Source organism: Oreochromis aureus, linkage group 3, assembly GCF_013358895.1.
Source record: "Oreochromis aureus strain Israel breed Guangdong linkage group 3, ZZ_aureus, whole genome shotgun sequence".
NCBI lineage: Eukaryota > Metazoa > Chordata > Actinopteri > Cichliformes > Cichlidae > Oreochromis > Oreochromis aureus.
This window is the reverse complement of record NC_052944.1, coordinates 74,700,575-74,719,530: the sequence shown is the minus strand read 5'-3', so window position 1 is coordinate 74,719,530 and position 18,956 is coordinate 74,700,575. Positions and strand designations below refer to the sequence as shown.

Genomic DNA, 18,956 nt, shown 5'->3' with positions numbered 1-18,956 from the left:
ATCCGATCCATTAAATATCAAAAAAGCACCTCACAAAACTTGCGACACGACGTAACTCAGCTCATAACCGTAGCACGTCGGAGCAGTATGCATCACGTGATAGAGTGGCTGTGTGTATTTGTAGCCTCGCTAGCAAACCAGCATTTCCATCTCCGAGGAAGTTATCCCAGAGAGAAGTAAAGCAAGTGTGTAAGTTCATCTCTGAATGTTTGTAAAGCGTACCTGCGTTAAGCTTAACCACCGATATATGGAGCGACTGCCTCTTCTCTCTCTCTCCCTCTCCTGCCGCTACTTCATGAAACTCCTTAATGATCAGCTGATCGGCTTTTCTGTCAGGAGTCCGTCTCTTCTTTGTTTTTTTGGCCCACTTTGCACCACAAGGAGGAAAACAGCAGCTGAACAACAGCAGCGCGTTTAAGCTTGATAAACTGTTGTTAGAATTTATTTAATATTACTTTCTACACCAGGATCCTTTTCTAGTAGCTGACGGCTGGTAACTGTGCAGGGGCGGATCTAGCAAAGCTTAGCCAGGGGGCCCGATAGGGCATTAACAGGGAAAAGGGGGCACAAAGACATACTTTTCTTTCTTATTCTCATTTAAAATGTGTAGCTTTTAATAAATAATTATCTGACTCTTACACCCAAAGTTTTAATCTGATGTAAAATGTATAGAAGTCCATTACTGTATATAGTAACTGTTAAGTCTAATATACCCTAGTAAGCTATAGTACTTTTTCCTTTGGGAAGGTACCATCTGTGCAGTCTGCAATTCTGTAGAAGAAAGATGTTGAATCTATTTAATTATTCTTGAAAAATAATTTATTTCTGTGCATTTTTTTTTCACACTGCATCAAATTAAAGTTGATTATGTCGATTAAGCATCATGAGGTGGAGGGGGGTTCCTTTTTTTGTTGGGAGTTTGCAACCCTATTAGTTAGGTTGCTTAATATTTCTGCTAAGTACTCTTTAAAATACCAGAATAGGAAGGATGGAGTAGGTTTAAGTTTATTAGATTGATCAGTATTGCTGAACTATGAAATATTTTGGGTGCAGTGTATTTTTACATACAGGTATAACAGAATAGCTTTAGTGTTGTTGTTTATTTAAACTTGAGTATGAACTTACACAAAATTGCAGCAAGATATTAAAAAAACAGTTTTATTGATTAAAAAACACACTATATCGGATTAATATCGGTATCGGCAGATATCCAAATTTATGATATCGGTATCGGACATAAAAAAGTGGTATCGTGCCATCTCTATTATATACTTAACTTGACATTATTACAACCTGTGATCTGTGGAAGCTCAGTATCGCTTCCTCTCAGAGGAGGTAAAAGACAGTGTTGAAACCTGGCTGTTCATGATGTTTGTGTATGAGGTGTGTTACTGAGCACAACACTGTACACAGTTTTTCTGTGTTAACATCTTTGTGCCATCTTTATGGGACAAAGATGTTAAATGTTAATGAGAAGAGCTACAAGTTGATTTGTACTTTGAAATGATCAAACATTCATATTTCACGATACACTTTCTATGCGAGCTAGCTTCTGTGCTACTAAAACCTGCTGTTATTCTGCTGTTAATGTATCCTGTTCATATGCACATAATAAACTTAATCTCTGAATGATAAACAAACCTTTGTCTGTCATTTCATACACAACATAGTGTTCAGGTCTTACCTGAGCATAGCTACAATATCAGCCATTAAGCAGATCTGTGAGGTAATGTCCAGTGTGTGAGTTTGTGGCCATTTTTGTTGTATTCTTGTGAGTTGTGATTAGTTTGGTAAGTTTTGGATCCTCCCATTAATTATGAAATGAAGCTGTGGGGTGTGGTGGAAATGTCAGGAGGGGCGACGGGAGGGTTGTAATATGATTGGGGTTTATTTTAAACTACTTTTTGAACTTGTGGAATTGGATTAAACGAAATTTTGTTAACGTCTAAGTTATAAGAAATGATGTGGTTGATTTTTGGTATATTTGATGTTTATTTTTTTAAAGAATCAAGTCAGAATTGTGTTGTGAAACAAACCACCTGTTGCCACCCACGACCGTTTATTGGAGTATTTTTGTTTTGAAACTTAAAGGCTGTGACAAAACTTTTTATATTTTCTTTTGCTAGATTGTGGGGGTTTATTGTTGTTGTTTACAGCTGATCTGTATTTTTGTATAAAGTCATGCTTCGGTAATAAACAACTCATTTCTAAGAACCTTGCTGAGCACATGGATCATCTTGAGGGAAGGATTATACTAAACATTTGCACTTGGATTGTAAAATGAGCAGACCTGGGGGATGTATAACTTTCTATTTGTTTGTTTTGTTTTTCTCTGCTCTCTCTGCTGTGCTGTATTATGGACGTGTGCTGGTTATTTAAATACATCACCAGAGGGGGCAGGCAGGTGTAGGCAAGGACCTGTTGTCCATGCCACTAAACTAAATACCTCATGATTCACTAAGTACTCAAATCATTTGAGGAGAGCTGCCATTACATACGTTTCTAGCCATTTCTACTAAAGTAAACATTTTAGAAGCAAAGACTGACAATTTATACAGAAAGCTGGTTCAGACTTCCTGTACTGGAGTAGCTGGGATCCACAGAGACTCATTGTGGAGGACAGCTGGGCTGTGGTGCATCGAGCCCAATAGAGTGACAGAGTAGAGATGAGAGGTTTGTCTTTCTGGGATTCATCTGGAGTGGTCTAAGCATCAGGAGATTTTTTCTTTGTTGACACACAGGGAACATTCTTCTTGAAAGTGATTAATTTTTAGGACATTTCATTGAGGGGTTGTTCTGGATGCCAGTTTAAAAAGAGCATTGAAACTGTACTTAATAAATAAATAAATAAACAGCAGTGTCCCTGGTTTGATTCCTGTGTTTCAGCTCACATCTGCCTCTCTCACTTATAGCAGAGGAAAATGTTGTTTTTCGGATGCTGCTTTTTATCTTTATGAAGCACAGACTTCAGCAGTCGAGAAACCTGATTCAGCGATTTCGGCTTAGCAAAAAATCTGCAGGCATCCACAGGATCCAGAAAAAGCAGAGAGACAAACAATCTTGGGAACAATCCATACGCTGCTCGGAAGAAAGCTGAACAATTCCTTAGGGAAACCTTCAGTTTCACTGGCCGACCGCTTCGTCTACCCCGGCTACGGTGACGCTTTCACCGGAAAGGGAGTGTGTGAACCCAGTATAGGTAACCCAGGATTTTCAATACAACTGGGGCAAGAGTTGCTGCCCACCAGCTGCAACGACACAATATTTTGGACCAAATGTCCAGTAGTGTCTGGTGAACATACCTCAGCAGAGACTTTGTTTCGTGAATGACGCAGGTCAGAAATAATATAAAGAGAAACTTGGGAGTGACAGACAAGCAGCCACACACACCGGCGCCATCTTGAATTTGCACTTATTCAAATGTGTTATTCTATAAAATCTAATTCTTAATAGTTTGTATAAGTGTTTCCAGTTCATTCAGACTTTCTGATGCTTGTTTTAATCAGTTCTCAGGACCATGGCATTAAATTCCTGCCTCTTTGAAATGAACTCTGAGTCTCCTGCTGCTGCTCAGACTCTCAGTGAACCTTCAAGTACAGAGATGGTTCTTGACAGTCCAGCTTGTAGATGCTTTGTGTGAGGTTTCCAGCAGATTTCATCTGAGAAACTTGCTTCACCTCAACATTATTTATCAAGAATTTTGCTCCAGCATCTTTTTTCTAATGTCCAAATAACATAAATGTAGTTTTATTCAAATTTAGCGATAAGTTTTCTGTCAATCCATGTTTTCAGTTTGATCATTTCTCGGTGACACACAAATCCTCTGTGTCAGCAGTGTATAATTCACACTTGTTAAAATAGTTGGTTGTGTCATTGTGTTAATGGCAACTCACCAAAAGTTGCTGGTGGCTGTTGGAGGATCTTGGGCCTGGTGGCTTACTTTGAATGTTTATAACATTTATTTTAAAATAGACTTTCCAGCATTAGTGCTATAATTTCAACCCCACAGTCATTACTGTTGCATCATCTGATATTAAAATGATAGTAGTTAAAAAGTCATTGAGGTTATTATAAAACCATTTACACACATCTGTAATTTATCATTTAAAACTTGTCGATTTCCAGACAGAATGAAAATAGCAAAAGTTATACATCTATACCAATCTGGTAACAAACACTTCACAAACTACAGGTCTGTCTCTTCAGTTCACAAAAATGATTGAAAAACTGTTTAACAGCCGACAAGAAAAAATTATATATAAGCATAAACTACTCACCGAGAGTCAGTATGGATTCAGATGAAGCAGATCAACATCATTGGCACTATTAGATTCAATAGAATACATCAAAAATTCCAGTGACAAAAAGCAATATGTGGCTGGGTTATTCATAGACTTGACAAAGGCATTTGGTACTATAGGTCACGATATTATTAATAAGACAACTGGAAAGCTACAGTGTCAGAGGGTAGTTTTAAATTAGATCCTGAGTTAAGTAAGTTACAGGAAGCAGTTTGTGAAATTAAATGGTGGTTGCTCCGTATGTATTCACATTGCATGTGGTTTACCACAAGGGCCCCAAATTCTTCAATTTAATGAGATTTGTAAAGTGGTGAAAATAAATTTCTGGGGGTAATAATAGATGAAGAACTTAACTGGAGAGCTCGCGTGAGATATATTCATTCCAAAACATCACGAATCATTGCAATACTAAGTGAGGCAAAGCAGGTATTAGATGAGACATGACTTCATCATCACTCACTATCTTGGATTGGACTGCAGATCAGGTTTAGCTTGTTAACTTCTTACTCCGAGCAACAGTAAGTGTTTCATAACATGAATGATATTCACTGCACTAATGACATCAGTCATCACTCCTGTGGGAACATTTTGCAAAGCTGTGCCTTTTCTGGCTTCCTCCTCAAACACTTTAGTTACTTTTACCTCAGAGGTGCAGACTTCTCTCAAAGCATCATTCCTACTTTCTCCACTTTAGCCTGTGAATTAAGGAGGTCAAAGTGTTTCCTCATACAGAGAAATGAGGGAGCACAAACCTGCAATAATTCTTATTCACTGACATGCACACACTTTATAAATCTGACTGTAATTTTACATAAGAACTTGTTTTTTTTAAAACATTTAACAACATTTCTTCACACATTAGTGAATGAATCCCAGTGTGTTTTTTTTTTACTTTAAATTGGGATTGACAACCAGTGATGAAGAGGAAAAGGATTCCTGCATAATCAAGTTAAAGAAAGATCATGATGGAATCATAAAGACTCCTGATATTCATATGAGACTGAGCTAACAAGAAGTGATGTTGAAGTGATGTGATTAAGCTAATGATAAATACAAAGTACAACATAGGAAAGAAGAAAATGTAAACATGTGATTAAATTATTATAATGGCTGGACTTTGCTCCAAATGAAATATGTGAAAGGTTACACTGAAGGAAAACAGCAAAGTGATAGCTTGGCCAAAGTTCCTGAAGAAGGGCAAGAGACAGATGCTGTCCAGTGTAGCAGGTGATTTATCTATAGTCATGGTGACCAAAAGAATATTCACAAAAACTTAAATACTCAAGCTATCCAGACACTATGGAATTTTCCATTCAGTGGGTAAGACTAAACATTACATTCATAGTCATACACTTATGCTGCTACTTTTCTTTAGCAAGAGAACACAGACACCTCTGAAGTGTAGCCATTACATTTGACAATAATACTCATAATTCTCAGGGAAACAAAACCCTAAAATTTACTTTCATTAAATTACAATTTTTCACCTGGTCCTTCCTGTGACATCAGAACTAAATGGGAAGTTATAAATACAGGAAGTGAGGCAGCACTTCCACGATTTGCTCCTGGTAGAGAGGTAAGTAAGCTGACTTCTCAAACAAAGTAAACTGCACAAACTAACAGTTTTATATTATATAATATATATTATATAATATTAAATAAAATTTTAAATAAAATTTTAACAAACTCGATGACGTTGATTTAAACCAAGATTTTATAATAAGTAATCCATAAAAGTGCAAAACATAAACAAACCTGGGATAGTCAATATTTGCAAGATACACAATAAAGATGAGGCGTGGCTAAATCAAAACAAGAATATTAACTAAGAATAACAAGCCTGAACTCTGGGCAAATGGTGTTCTCACCTACTTTTTCACAGTGTGGCTCAACCTAGGGGAGACCGTTCAATGTGGAGGAGGGAGAAGGGGAGCACGTATAAAATTACACCAAGAAATTATAAAAGATTAACTGCTGAACATAGTGTACTTATAAATTAGAATTACATTTTTAAGCTTTTTCCTCTGCTCATTTCTGCTGTGTTGGATTATAGCTGAGTCATTTTCCTGCTTAATTGTAATTTCCAATGATTTGGCTCCCTTCCTATTGGACTCTATTGACATAGAACAGAGATAAGAGCATCTTTAGGTCTGGATGTACCCATTCTCCTCTCTCGTTCCTTTCAAGATCAGTATTTAAACTGCTCAGTAGATTAATTGGACACAAATAATTCCAGTGATTATTATGTGATTAATATTATTTGTTTCAGCTTTGCTCCTGCTAAATTTATTTAATAAAATAGCCAGCAAACAAAGTCTAAATTGTGGACATTTTCTACTGACCCTTTGTGAAATGGTAAAGATTAAAGCCTATGAATTATAGCATCAGTCAAACAGTTCTTACAGGTTTCGTTAAAATTAAAACTTAACAGACATTTAAGGCCTATTTTCCAGGCCACTGAATTTTAACCGTGTTAGTTACAAAAGGCACAGAGAAGAGCTGCTAATAATGGATGGTAGCTCAGGTGGCAGAGCAGGTCAGCCACTAATCAGAAGGTCGGTGGTTCAGGGCAGCTGTGGCTGCATTGTAGCTTGCCATTGCCAGTGTGTGAATGGGTGAATGACTGAATGTAGTGTGAAGCGCTTTGGGGTCCTTAGGGACTGAGTAAAGCGCTATACAAATGCAGGCCATTTACCATGCAACTGCAGGATTGCACTTGACCTGCAAGGTCACGCAGGCCAGAATTTCTTTAGAGGAAGCAGGATTAACAGTTCAAATGACTTATCTTGTCGAATTAACATTGGTCAAATCCACGGGACAGAGAGTGAGTCAGACAGACATAAATGTAACTAAACACACGCAGGGCTGGACTGGGACAAGCATTCACACTAGAGACCGGCCAACCAGGTATTATAAGAAAAGCCATAAAGCATTTAAATGAAAACAAGCAATGTTTGACAGTGACAGTGTTACAGTGATGTACAGTGTCTTTTTGGTATATGATTTTTTATACATTGTAAATCAGATGACCACTTTGGTTGTAAAGTTTATAAAAATAATTATTGAAAATAATTATTAAATAATATATTTTTTAAATACTGTCTTTCAACTCTTCTTTGTTGATACTGAATCTTGAACAAATTGTAGGTCACAAACATTTCTTGGTGTTGATTAGTTTCTAGGTGCCACCTAGGATGAAAAATAGCTTTGATGTACAAGAGCAGAGGCTGAAGTTTAAGGAGTGACAGGAATGAGAATGTGAAGCCATAGTTTCTTGCATGAAATGAGTGGAATGGTCACTCTGGGTTTTCTGGTGGAAGTTTAAATCTTGCTCACGAGTGTGGGGAGAGAGGAGTGTGAGATTGACAGACGAACTGATGACCTGGAGTGATGTGGACGTTGTACAAATCCAGCTCAGTTGAAAACCTATTGATTCACTGGTCCATCTATGTTCTAGTATTTAAAGTCCAACATCTCCCTCTAGTGGCCACATATAAACATGTGTGAGGATGGCATTAATATGTTCAGAGGGCTTTTTAAAGTACACTCATGTGCTAATTTTGTATATTGTGGCAGTATGAATAGTCGTGTTGCACATAACAGTACGCATAACTGTTGAAAACAGTTAGTTCCCCAACAGTGTATCTTAACCAATAGAAAGCTGGTGCTCTGAGGAAGAGGGCGGGCTTTACTTGGTGTCAGTGACAGAAATGAAAAAAAAGCTGAAATGAGTGAGAAGGACGATGAAGGAAACATCTGTGCTGTGTCTGCTCTGTAAGTAGAATCTCTGTGTTTGTTTGAATTCTTGTACTTTGACTGTCTGCTCTCCTGATAACTGATGATGGAGGAGAAGACATGAAAAACAAATCAGGCTGAATTCAAGTTCAAAACACCACGAGGACCAACTGCAGGTCTGCTGCCTTCCTGGGGCGAAGCTTCCTCAGTTGTCTCCTGACCTGATCCACTGTGACACTGGGAGATGATTGGGAGGAGGGGGGGGAAGAATATGTCTTGCTGCTGAGAGAGGGAGTGTCATAGTGTCGGGAAGGGGGGGAAGCGAGGGAGGTAGGAGAGTGGGGAGAGGGCTCTGTAGTAAAGGTGAGGGTGAGGGTACTGTTTATAAGGATGGTTACACTTAGATGAGTAATGAAATGTTTCTCCAACTGAAAACGGTATGTGGAGATGAACAGAATCACCTTTCTACGATTTGAAGAGAAATATTTACATAGAATTTAAAGATTTTAAATTATATTAAATAGAACAGGTGGCAAGCAGCTTAGTGTCTGTGTAGGTTTCCTCCCACAGTTGGATGGGTAATAACCGGTTATCTGACCAGCCATTTAAACTGACTGTAAATTTACATTTAAATGGTAAATGGACTGATTTGCGCATTATACAAAATGTTTTATTTCTGTAAGTCATACAAGCACTTTCTTCTATACTGAAGTATATACATCCATACTCCAAAGGATGGAATGATACTTGGCATGCAAAAGGCAGCAGCCAGGGGCGTCCTGTTCTACCACCCAAGCTACCATTCCTGTGAAAGTAAATGGTTGCCTTTCTGTGTTATGCTCAAAGGGCTAGCAACCTGTAGCAGAGGTGTCAAGCTCCAGGCCTCGAGGGCCTCCTTCTTGTTCTTCTTCTTCTGTCAAGTATAACGGCAGCTTGCATCCAAAATTGTTGCATTACTGCCATCTCCTGGCTTTTAATCTTCCGACACTCTTGAATCCTCAGGTCCTCTTGATGAGACCAGTATTCCTCAAAAAACAAAAACCACCACTTTCCCTTCACCGTGACCTAACTTATTAACCACTTGATCAAACATAAGTTCCCTCCCACCACTCATTTCACCCCTCATCACCCTCCTGTGACTTGCATACTTCCTACAACCAAGGAAAACATGCTCAACCGTCTCCATAGCCCATCACACAACCCAGTCGGATGTTTCCCTACGAATACGAACAGTGGCCTGTTTGTATTCTACTTATAATAACCTCCTCCTGTCACTTTAATCCGCTACTCCTCTTAGCTTTTATTGCACAGGTGTCGAATTCCAGGCCTCAAGGGCCGGTATCCTACAGGTTTTAGATGCTTATTTAAATTATTAAATCTTCTTCTTCTGTATAGGGTTTATTGGCGGTTGGCAAACAGCAAAATGGTGCATTACCGCCACCAACTGGTTTTGGAGTGTGGACTGAAATGACAAAAAATAAATAATTAAACAAATAAATTAATTAATTAAAAGAAAAGAAAATATTCAAATTCTCCCGAACAAATGGGTCTGTCTTAAAATACAGCTTGATAACTTTTACTCATAGAGCTCACGGGAAATAAATCAAACAAGTCCAACTTCACTTTCATATCGTCCAGCTTTTTGACCAGCTGTCTCCTCTCCACATCATACTTCTGACAATGCAATAAAACATGTTCTATTGTTTCCTGTTCCATACTGCAGTCACACTCCCCTTTACTGTGTTTACCCATTAAAAATAATGTGCTATTTAAACCAGTGTGTCCAAATCTCAGTCGAGATATAATCGTCTCCTCTCTCCTGTTTCGTCCTGTACTTCTCATCTCCCCCACTTTCCTTTGGATGTTGTACAACCATCGCCCTTTCCTCTGTTCCTCCCATTGCTTTTGCCACCTTTCCTTCATTTTGTGTCGTATTCTGCTCTTGAGCTCTGTCCTACTCACACTAATAACCACATCTACCATCAGTCTCCTTGTTGTGTCTTTTGCTGTCCTATCTGCCATTTCATTTCCTTTAACTCCATGATGCGCTGGTACCCATAAGAATGTGACCACAAGCTCCATCATAACAAGTCTGAACAATGTTTGCTGGATCTCTAGCAGAATGTCAGGTCTGCAGTCTGAGTGGCTGTCTTGCAAGCTGGCCAGTGATGAGCTCGAGTCTGAGCACACCACAGATCTTAGTGGTGTCGTTTCCTCAATCCCCTGGACTGCTAACAATATGGAAACCATTTCCCCTGTGTATACTGACAAATCGTCACTGATCCTTTTCCCCACCTTGATATTAAATTGAGGAACTATAAAGGCTATCCCACTCTGGTTGGCTGTATTCTTTGATGCATCCGTGTAGATTTTGACATAACTATAATACTGATTAATATATTCCTGCACTGTATGCGAATTTAAGATAACACCCCTCTCCTTGGTCTTTTTCTTTAACAATGTGAAATCCACCACTGCGTCATAAATTATTAAATTACCTCCTCAACATCTCTTGAAGTTCTCCAGAGGCCTGGTAATAAACTAATCATCTGATTCAGGTGTGTTGACCCAGGGTGAGATCTACAACCTGTAGGACACTTGAGGCCTGGAGTTTGAGACGCCTGTATTAGAGAGCGACGAGTTTGTGTGTTTGTCAGCTTTGTGTGGAGTTGTTCTTTATGTTCACCTCAAATCAACCTGAGTGTCATTTCTCTTTAGTTCTGATCTCACTGCTGAGCTGCACAACAAACCAAGGTCAGTAACCTTCTTCTGTCACAGTTTAAACCTGAGAAATGCTCACTGATATGACCTGATTGGGTTCATGTTTAACAATGTAAAGTCTAACAAATCATCAGTTTTTCATTTCAACCCTCACAGCTCGTCTGACTGTGAGTCCCAGCAGCTCTCAGTTCTTTGAATATGACTCTGTGTCTCTGAGCTGTGAGGAGGACGACAGCTCTGCTGGATGGACTCTGAGGAGAAACACAAGCAATTTACAGAGGACTCAGTGTGGAGATGGGTGGGGAAAACCAGCTCATTCTTCCTGTAACATCAGCTACTTTGCCCTGTTTGACAGTGGAGTTTACTGGTGTGAGTCCAGAGAGGGTCCCATCAGTAACATGGTTAACCTGACAGTCACTGGTAAGCTGAGTGTGTGGAGTTAGTGTTGATGAAGCTGTGTGTAAATGGATGAAATGCTGTAGTTTGTCTCTGTGTTGAGGTGGATCAGTGATCCTGCAGAGTCCTGTCCTCCCTGTGATGGAGGGAGATGACGTCACTCTGCTCTGTAAAACAAAGACCACTCCCTCCAACCTCCCAGCTGCTTTCTATAAAGATGGCTCCCTCATCAGGAAGCAGCCTACAGGTCACATGACCATCCAGCATGTTTCCAGGTCTGATGAAGGCCTCTACAAGTGTGACATCAGCGGTCATGGAGAGTCTCCATCCAGCTGGATCACTGTCACAGGTGACACACTCACCTGTCTGTGTTTCTGCAGCTTTCAACATTCACAATGTGACGACAACTTAATGACTGTGTTTGCTTTACTTTAGACAAACACACCACCACACCTCCACCTACATCCACACCTCCACCTACATCCACACCTCCTGGTTCCATCTCCATCACTCTTCCTCCTGTTCTCTCTGTGTTGTCATGTGTTGGATCAGTCTGTGTTGTGGTTCTACTGGTGTTAATGGTTCTGATGGTGAGACGATGTGTCCACAGGAAACCTGAAGGTGAGACTCAGACTTCCTGATCTTTTATAATTTCATTTTGTTAGAAGAATAAAGTTCACATTCATTCATCACATTCACAGCAAAGAAATTTGCTGATGTATATTTTGTGTGCTGAGTGGTTGGTGTTAGACACAGCAGATGTGTTTGCTAACTGGAAAGTGATTGTCAGTTATGTTTTGCCTAAATTCCAGAGATGCATTCATTACTGTTAATGTAGCTTTTTTTTATCCATCTTGTATACATCTTATATGTTGTTAATTTGTTTTGCTGTTTTAGGGGGTCGGGGTGAGGGGTAGATTTTTTTTATTTATTTTTTTGCGTATATGTAAATTTAAATATTTTTGGTGATCAGTGGTCATTTTTTTATAATGTAAAGAGATTTTGCTAGCATAATGGACAGTTTTTTGACGGGGCTCCCAAACAAACTCAAATCAGGAGATGAAGCATCACTGAATATGTTTCCAAACCAACTTCATTCTAAGCCAAAGACTAGAAAATATGGTGAAGCATATCTGCCCTTTGGCTTCACCTTCACAAGTGTCAAGGTTTTGTCAGTATTTTGTCTCTATCTGCAGGTTTTACACACTTACATGTATAGTAGGAAGCCATCTTTTCTAGTTTGGGTAAGAATAGTCTGCTTGTTGTTAGAATACATTTGCTTTGTGCTCTGTGGTGAAATGTGTCACTTTGCACTGAGAGAAGATAGCAGTTTTGTGGTTGTTCACCTTCAGTTTTCACACAAACATCACGCAGGTCTTTGTCATCTGTTAGCATTTCTCTGCAGAGGTGTTAAGACGTGGGGAAAAAAACTGTGAAAAGCTTCTGATGTTTGTAAAGGTTGGGACTTATTTTGTTCATAAACAAGAATAAATAACATTTTTATAGCAGCTGTCTATTACTATTCCTGTACCAATACTATTGTATCTGCAGTAATTGGGAAGACATCACCTATGGACAATCACTGGGAGGGGGAGGGGGATTATGTGGCTGTGTAGAGCAACAGGGGAACGCAAATGGTCAGCATAGAGACCAGAGGTTTAAATATGGATTGTCAAATTCTACTTCAAATTAGAATGACAACTATAATAAGAACTTTATTTACTTTACATCTAGAAGAAAATACTTCTTTGGATTGCTGTTGTTGGAGGATGGGGTCAAAACGAGCCCACTTGGCAGACGTGTTAAAGACAATGGCTCTACTATGTGCTATATTTTTGGCTACACTAGTTTTAAACCTATTTTAAATATTTTACACAAAAGCTTTTTACTCAATAGACTGATCATACTAGAACATGAGTTTGAATCAGGGACAAAGTGATTGTTTGGTTTAATTTTTTTTTTTTGGGGGGGGGGGCAGTAACATATTTCTCATATGTAATCTCTGTTTAGATATTTAATTACATTTTTTATGTTGAATCATTTCATCAGATCAAGAAGAAACTGGAGAAGATGAAATCATCACTCATGTCAAGTACAACATCAAAACAATAAATCATCAACAACAACCAATCAGACGAAGCAGAGGTAATGTAGCGTTTTCTCCATGGTGAGGTTTGGACAGTTTCAGCTCCTTGTTATCGTAGTAAAGATGATGGTCAGTGTACTTGTTGTTTTATTGGACAACGTGGCTGTCTGTGGAGACTCATTCACTTTTGTAGCCTCAAGTGGACATTAGAGGAACTGCATTTTTTTATTATTATTTGTATTTATTTTTTTTCTCCCTAGTTCATTCTTCGGCTCTGGAAGTTTCTGTCTGGTTTGTTTGATATTTTCATTAAGCTTGATTGCACAGAGCTTCACCCATATTTCGGACAGGTTTTAGTAGTTTGACTGCTGAGTGGTAAAATCTGCTTCTAAGGACCTTGGTGAATGTTTACAGTGGCAACATAGGAGTGATGGTATTTAAAAAAAAAAAAAAAAAAAAAAAAAAAAAACTGGGAAAATTGGAATCATGAGCATAGTTTGGATTATAAGGACATTTCTCATCAAACGCCGAGTTTGGTAGTTTAGTATGAAAACAGAATCAGATTTAATTCATGAAGACAGTTCATGCTAACTGATAATATGAGTGATTATGAGGACATTATGGGGCACATGAGGGAGGTTCAGAAAATGTAATCCCGATATTTAAATGTATGCTTTTTTTTTGCTTTTTGCTTTTTTTTTGCATGAGTTTCCTTTATGTAAAATTTAATTAGTATGGTCAAATGTCTTTAAAACTATGCGTAGTGAGTGTTGCTCACTGTGAGCTGGACTATGTGTTTGTGGTCTGTGGTTAACTGAAGCTAACAGCTCTGCAGTCGTCCAGCATCCTGTTTCTGATAGAAAGAAAACACTTCAGCTGCAGGTGTTTCAACACCAGGCTGTTAACTTTAAAGACAGGAAGAACACGTAGACACCATTTGGAGAAACATTTCTCCAAACTCTAAACACAGAAAATAAGTTGACTCTAGGGCTAGATATTGTCACTGATTTCTAGAATCTATTTGATTCGGGGAAATTTGGCCTCAGTCAAAAATATCATAATTCTGATCATTTATCAGTACACATCCAGATTTCTACATCCATCAAAAGAAAGCTGACACTTGTGAGACTATCAGAGGTGTGAGCATCACAGCATATGCCTTTTTATAGCAGATAACCTTAAAAATATTTTGCAGTCGAACAAAAACTGAACTATGAATCAACATGTAAACATTACCTGATGCTGCTGAAGTGAAGTAGAGCAAAGTTACCGAAGTTTAAAAGTTAATAGCTTTGCAATTTCCCATAATTTTAAAAAGTTTACATTTCTTCTGTAATGGTCTTCTGTGCAAACCACAGTTTGGCCATAACGAACACCATGTTCAAACATAAGAGTGTCCATAAGTGCACGTAGCACCAGGACACTCTAGGCCACAGGTCGATGATCAATTTTGTAATCGTATCACCAGACCTGAGGCCATATGTTTTGGACACTCAGGTAAAGAGTGGGGCATCTTTCTTTGCCTTTAGACAATTAAAAAAAAAAGGGGGGGGCGTATAGTCTCCAAGTGGCGAGGGAGGATGCTGGACAGACCTGGCACACCCAAACGTAAAGTGAGGGTGTTCTGGGAATGTCTAGCAGAGGCCCTGGAACACGAGATCTTCAACCGCATTCCGAGGGAGACTGGGGACATTGAGTCCAAATGGATCATGTTCAGCACCTCCATTGCCCAAGCTGCAATGAGCTGTGGCCGCAAGATAGTTGGTGCCTGTTGTGGTGGTAATCCCCGAACCTAATGGTGGACATCAGAGGTGAGGGAAACCACAAAGCTGAAGGAGTCGTCCTTCCAGGCTTGGTTAGCCTGTGGAGAAGCTAATAGGTACTGACAGGCCAAGTGGAATGCAGCGCGGGTGGTGGCGGAAGCAAAAACTTGGGTGTGGGAGGAGTTCAGAGAGACCATGGAAAAAGACTTCCGGACTGCCTCAAAGAGATTCTGGCAAACCGTCAGGTGACTCAGGAGGGGAAAGCGGTGTTCTACCTGCACATCCCTGGGGTGCCCCAGGGGGCTCTGGATGTCGTAGGGTTGTCTTGGTTGACACGTCTCTGCAATGTCGCGTGAAGTTCAGGGGCAGTAACCCTGGACTGGCAGACCAGGGTGGTGGTCCCCATCTGTAACAAAGGGGACTGAAGGGTGTGTTCCAACTACAGGGGAATCACACTCCTCAGCATCCCTGGGAAAGTCTATGCCAGGGTGCTGGAGAGAAGTGTCTGTCCGTTAGTCAAAACTCTAATACAGGAGTAACAATGCGGTTTTCGTCCTGGTCATGGAACACTGGACCAGCTCTTTATCCTCTCAAGGATACTCAAGGGTGCATGGGAGTTTGCCCAACCAAACTGTGCTTTGTGGACTTGCAGAAGGCATTTAACCGTGTCTCTCGGGGGGTCCTGTGGGGTAGCGCTCCGAGAGTATGGGGTGTCTGGCCCATTGCTACGGGCCAATCAATCCTTATACGACCGTTGCAAGAGCTTGGTCCGCATAGCCAGCAGTAACTCTGACTTGTTCCTGCCAGGGCTGCCCTTTGTCACAGATTCTGTTCAAAATCTTTATGGACAGAATTTCTAGGCATAGCCAAGTGCAGTCAATCTACACCCCTACCCTCACCTATGGTCGCAAGCTGTAGGTAGTGACCAAAAGAACAAGTTCACGAATACAAGCGGCGGAAATGGGCTTCCTCCAAAGGGTGGCTGGCCTCTCCCTTAGAGAGGGTGAGAAGTTCAGCCATTTGGGAGGGGCTCATTTGGGGTACCATCTGGGAAATCATGGTCAAAAATGACTCCAAGGTTCCTCACAGCATTACTGGAGGCCAAGGTAATGCCATCCAGAGTAAGAATCTGGTTAGATATTAGACATATTTCTAATATTTTCAGGGCCGAGTACAATAACCTCAGTTTTATCTGAATTAAGAAGCAGAAAGTTAGCGGCCATCCAGGTCTTTATGTCTGTAAGAGATTCCTGCAGTTTAACTAATTGTTGTGTGTTACCTGGCTTCATGGATAGATAGAGCTGCGTGTCATTTGCATAGCAGTGAAAATATATGCTATGTCTTCTAATGATGCTGCCTAGGGGAAGCATGTATAATGTAAATAGAATTGGTCCAAGCACTGAACCCTGTGGAACACCATAATTGACCTTAGTGGGTGAAGAGGACTCTCCATTTACATGTACAAATTGGAGTCTATTAGATATGATTTAAACCACTGCAGTGCAGTACCTGTAATACCTACAGCATGTTCTAATCGCGCTAATAGGATATTATGGTCAACAGTATCGAACGCTGCACTAAGGTCTAGCAGGACAAGCACAGAGATGAGTCCACTGTCAGAGGCCATAAGAAGATCATTTGTAACCTTCACTAAAGCTGTTTCTGTGCTGTGATGAGCTCTGAAACCTGACTGAAACGCTTCAAATAAGCCATTCCTCTGCAGATGATCAGTTAGCTGTTTGACAACTACTCTTTCAAGGATTTTTGATATGAAAGGAAGGTTGGAGATTGGCCTGTAATTAGCTAAGACAGCTGGGTCTAGAGATTGCTTTTTGAGTAAAGGTTTAACTACAGCCACCTTGAAGGCCTGTGGTACATAGCCAATTATTAGAGATAGGTTGATTATATTTAAGATTTAAGCATTAATTAATGGCAGGACTTCTTTGAGCAGTTTTTTTAGGAATGGGGTCTAAAAGACATGTTGATTGTTTGGAGGAATTAATTATTGAAGTTAACTCAGAAAGATCGATTGGAGAAAAAGAGTCTAAATGAATATCAGTGGTACTTAAAGTAGCTGTAGATAATGTTACATCTAGCACAACAGCTGGAGCTAAAGGGGCAAAACAATTGCATGAATGCTGCTGTTTGACTGAGGAAGAATAAAGGAGTCGTGGTAAGCCAATCACATGACCACTTAAAGACAAAGCAACAGGGTGATATATACCAGTTTATAAATTGTGTCGATAGGCCATGTAAAACCAGAGTCATGATAAACAATATATACGCGGCGTGTTTTCCTCAATAGTTTCGTTAGCGCTAGCAAACACTCTGCTTATGAGCAACAAAACAAAACAGGGGACGTTTTAGGAGTGATGGCGAGAGAGAGAGAGCAGAGAAAGAGAGAGAGCGAGTTTTGAGATGTGAGAGATTTGTGAGGTGTAGTGTGTTTGGAGTGTGTAGTTAATGTGTTGTCTTGTGTAGTTAGTGTGTAGTGTTGTGGATAGTTTTGTTTTTTATGTCAGAACAATGAGGTGACTGCTGCCTCCAGGTAGAAACAGGAGTGATACACCTGCTGTTGTCAGACCTGCAGGTATCAGGCTGTGATGTTCTCCTTTATAGTGGACAGAAATTATTTTTTTGGAGTGGCACAAATAGTTTGTGTGGCATCTTATTGAAGAACAGCTGATTGTTCTGTAAATAGTTTGAAATGGTTATTTAAAAAAATCAAGGTAAAAGGTAAATGGATGCAAATAACTTTTTTTTGCCAAACTTGTCCGTAGGATTTTAAAATTGACAATTAATATTTGCATTTGAAGTTATGAAATATGATTTATTAAACATGTTTGTGGTTGTTACGGTAAAAATAACTTTTTCTACTCTGATTTTATGGTTTTTGTCTGATTTTAGATCAATTGTGTTAATACAGTATGTAAAATGAAAACATGACTGTAAATTCAGGCACGTGAGGTTGTGCTGAAAAGGATGATGCCAAACAAGGCAAAGTAAATCGTTTTTAAAGGTAAAATGTGGAGGGAAAATCAAAAGTAGTTAAAAATAGCCAATTATACCCTGGACCCCAGAGGGTTAAACCTTTTTTTTTTATTATTATTAAAGTACCGCAATAGTTACTTTTCAAATAATTAATTACTTTTAGAATATTGTAACTCTGTTACTAACTCAGTTACTTTTTTGAAAAGTAACTAGTAACTATAATTGAATTACTTTTTCAAAGTAACTTGCCCAATACTGATAATATCCCTCCTCAGGAGTCACACATGTGTCCACTGTACCATCAGGGAACTCTTCTTGTTCAGCACTCGTAATAACACAAAAACTAAATCCTCCTTCACTTGTGCTGTTTTGTAGCAGTGTATACACCTGAGACTGTCACCTGTCTGTCTGTCCTGCACTCTCTCTCTTTTTCTTTCTTTCTGATTGTGGAATAAAAGTATGAACATGTATTTATAAGTTACACTTGTGTTTGAAACCTGCAGCTTCTCATGCATTTGATTTCCATGTGTGACAACCGCAAGTGTCCAGAGTGAGGACAGACTGAGGGACCCACTGCTGCACATCATCTGTGAGGCTTCTATGAAGCTTTTAGTATTTTGGATTAGTAGTACTGCTGTGTTTGTTGCATCATATTGCTGTAATTGTTTATATGCTTTATATATTCAAAGGCAAGTTGAGCTATAGTGTTACATCATATTCTACAAGGATGTTATGTGTTTGGATACTTTCTGCCCAGTTTGACCCATTTAGCAGAAGTCAGCCTGTTTAAGGCTCTGATATCTATTCTGTGTGACTTAAAGCAGTTATGACATGGTCTGATTTTCTCACCCAATAAAGGAATATTTCATATATCAGTCTACTCTTCATTGTATCAGAAACAGTTATCACAGCTTGTACATTTTCTTTTTACACATATATATGAGCATTGAGCCTAATTTACTA

The 18,956-nt window shown here is 39.4% G+C and overlaps 1 long non-coding RNA gene across 1 annotated transcript; it reads left to right on the top strand.

Moving 5' to 3' along the window:
* The first annotated feature begins 11,615 nt into the window (after positions 1-11,615).
* On the top strand, positions 11,616-18,542 carry LOC120439355. The gene is made up of 3 exons (XR_005612585.1): positions 11,616-11,774; positions 13,203-13,298; positions 18,497-18,542. It is a non-coding gene; the product is annotated as an uncharacterized LOC120439355 (long non-coding RNA).
* Positions 18,543-18,956: the final 414 nt, after the last annotated feature.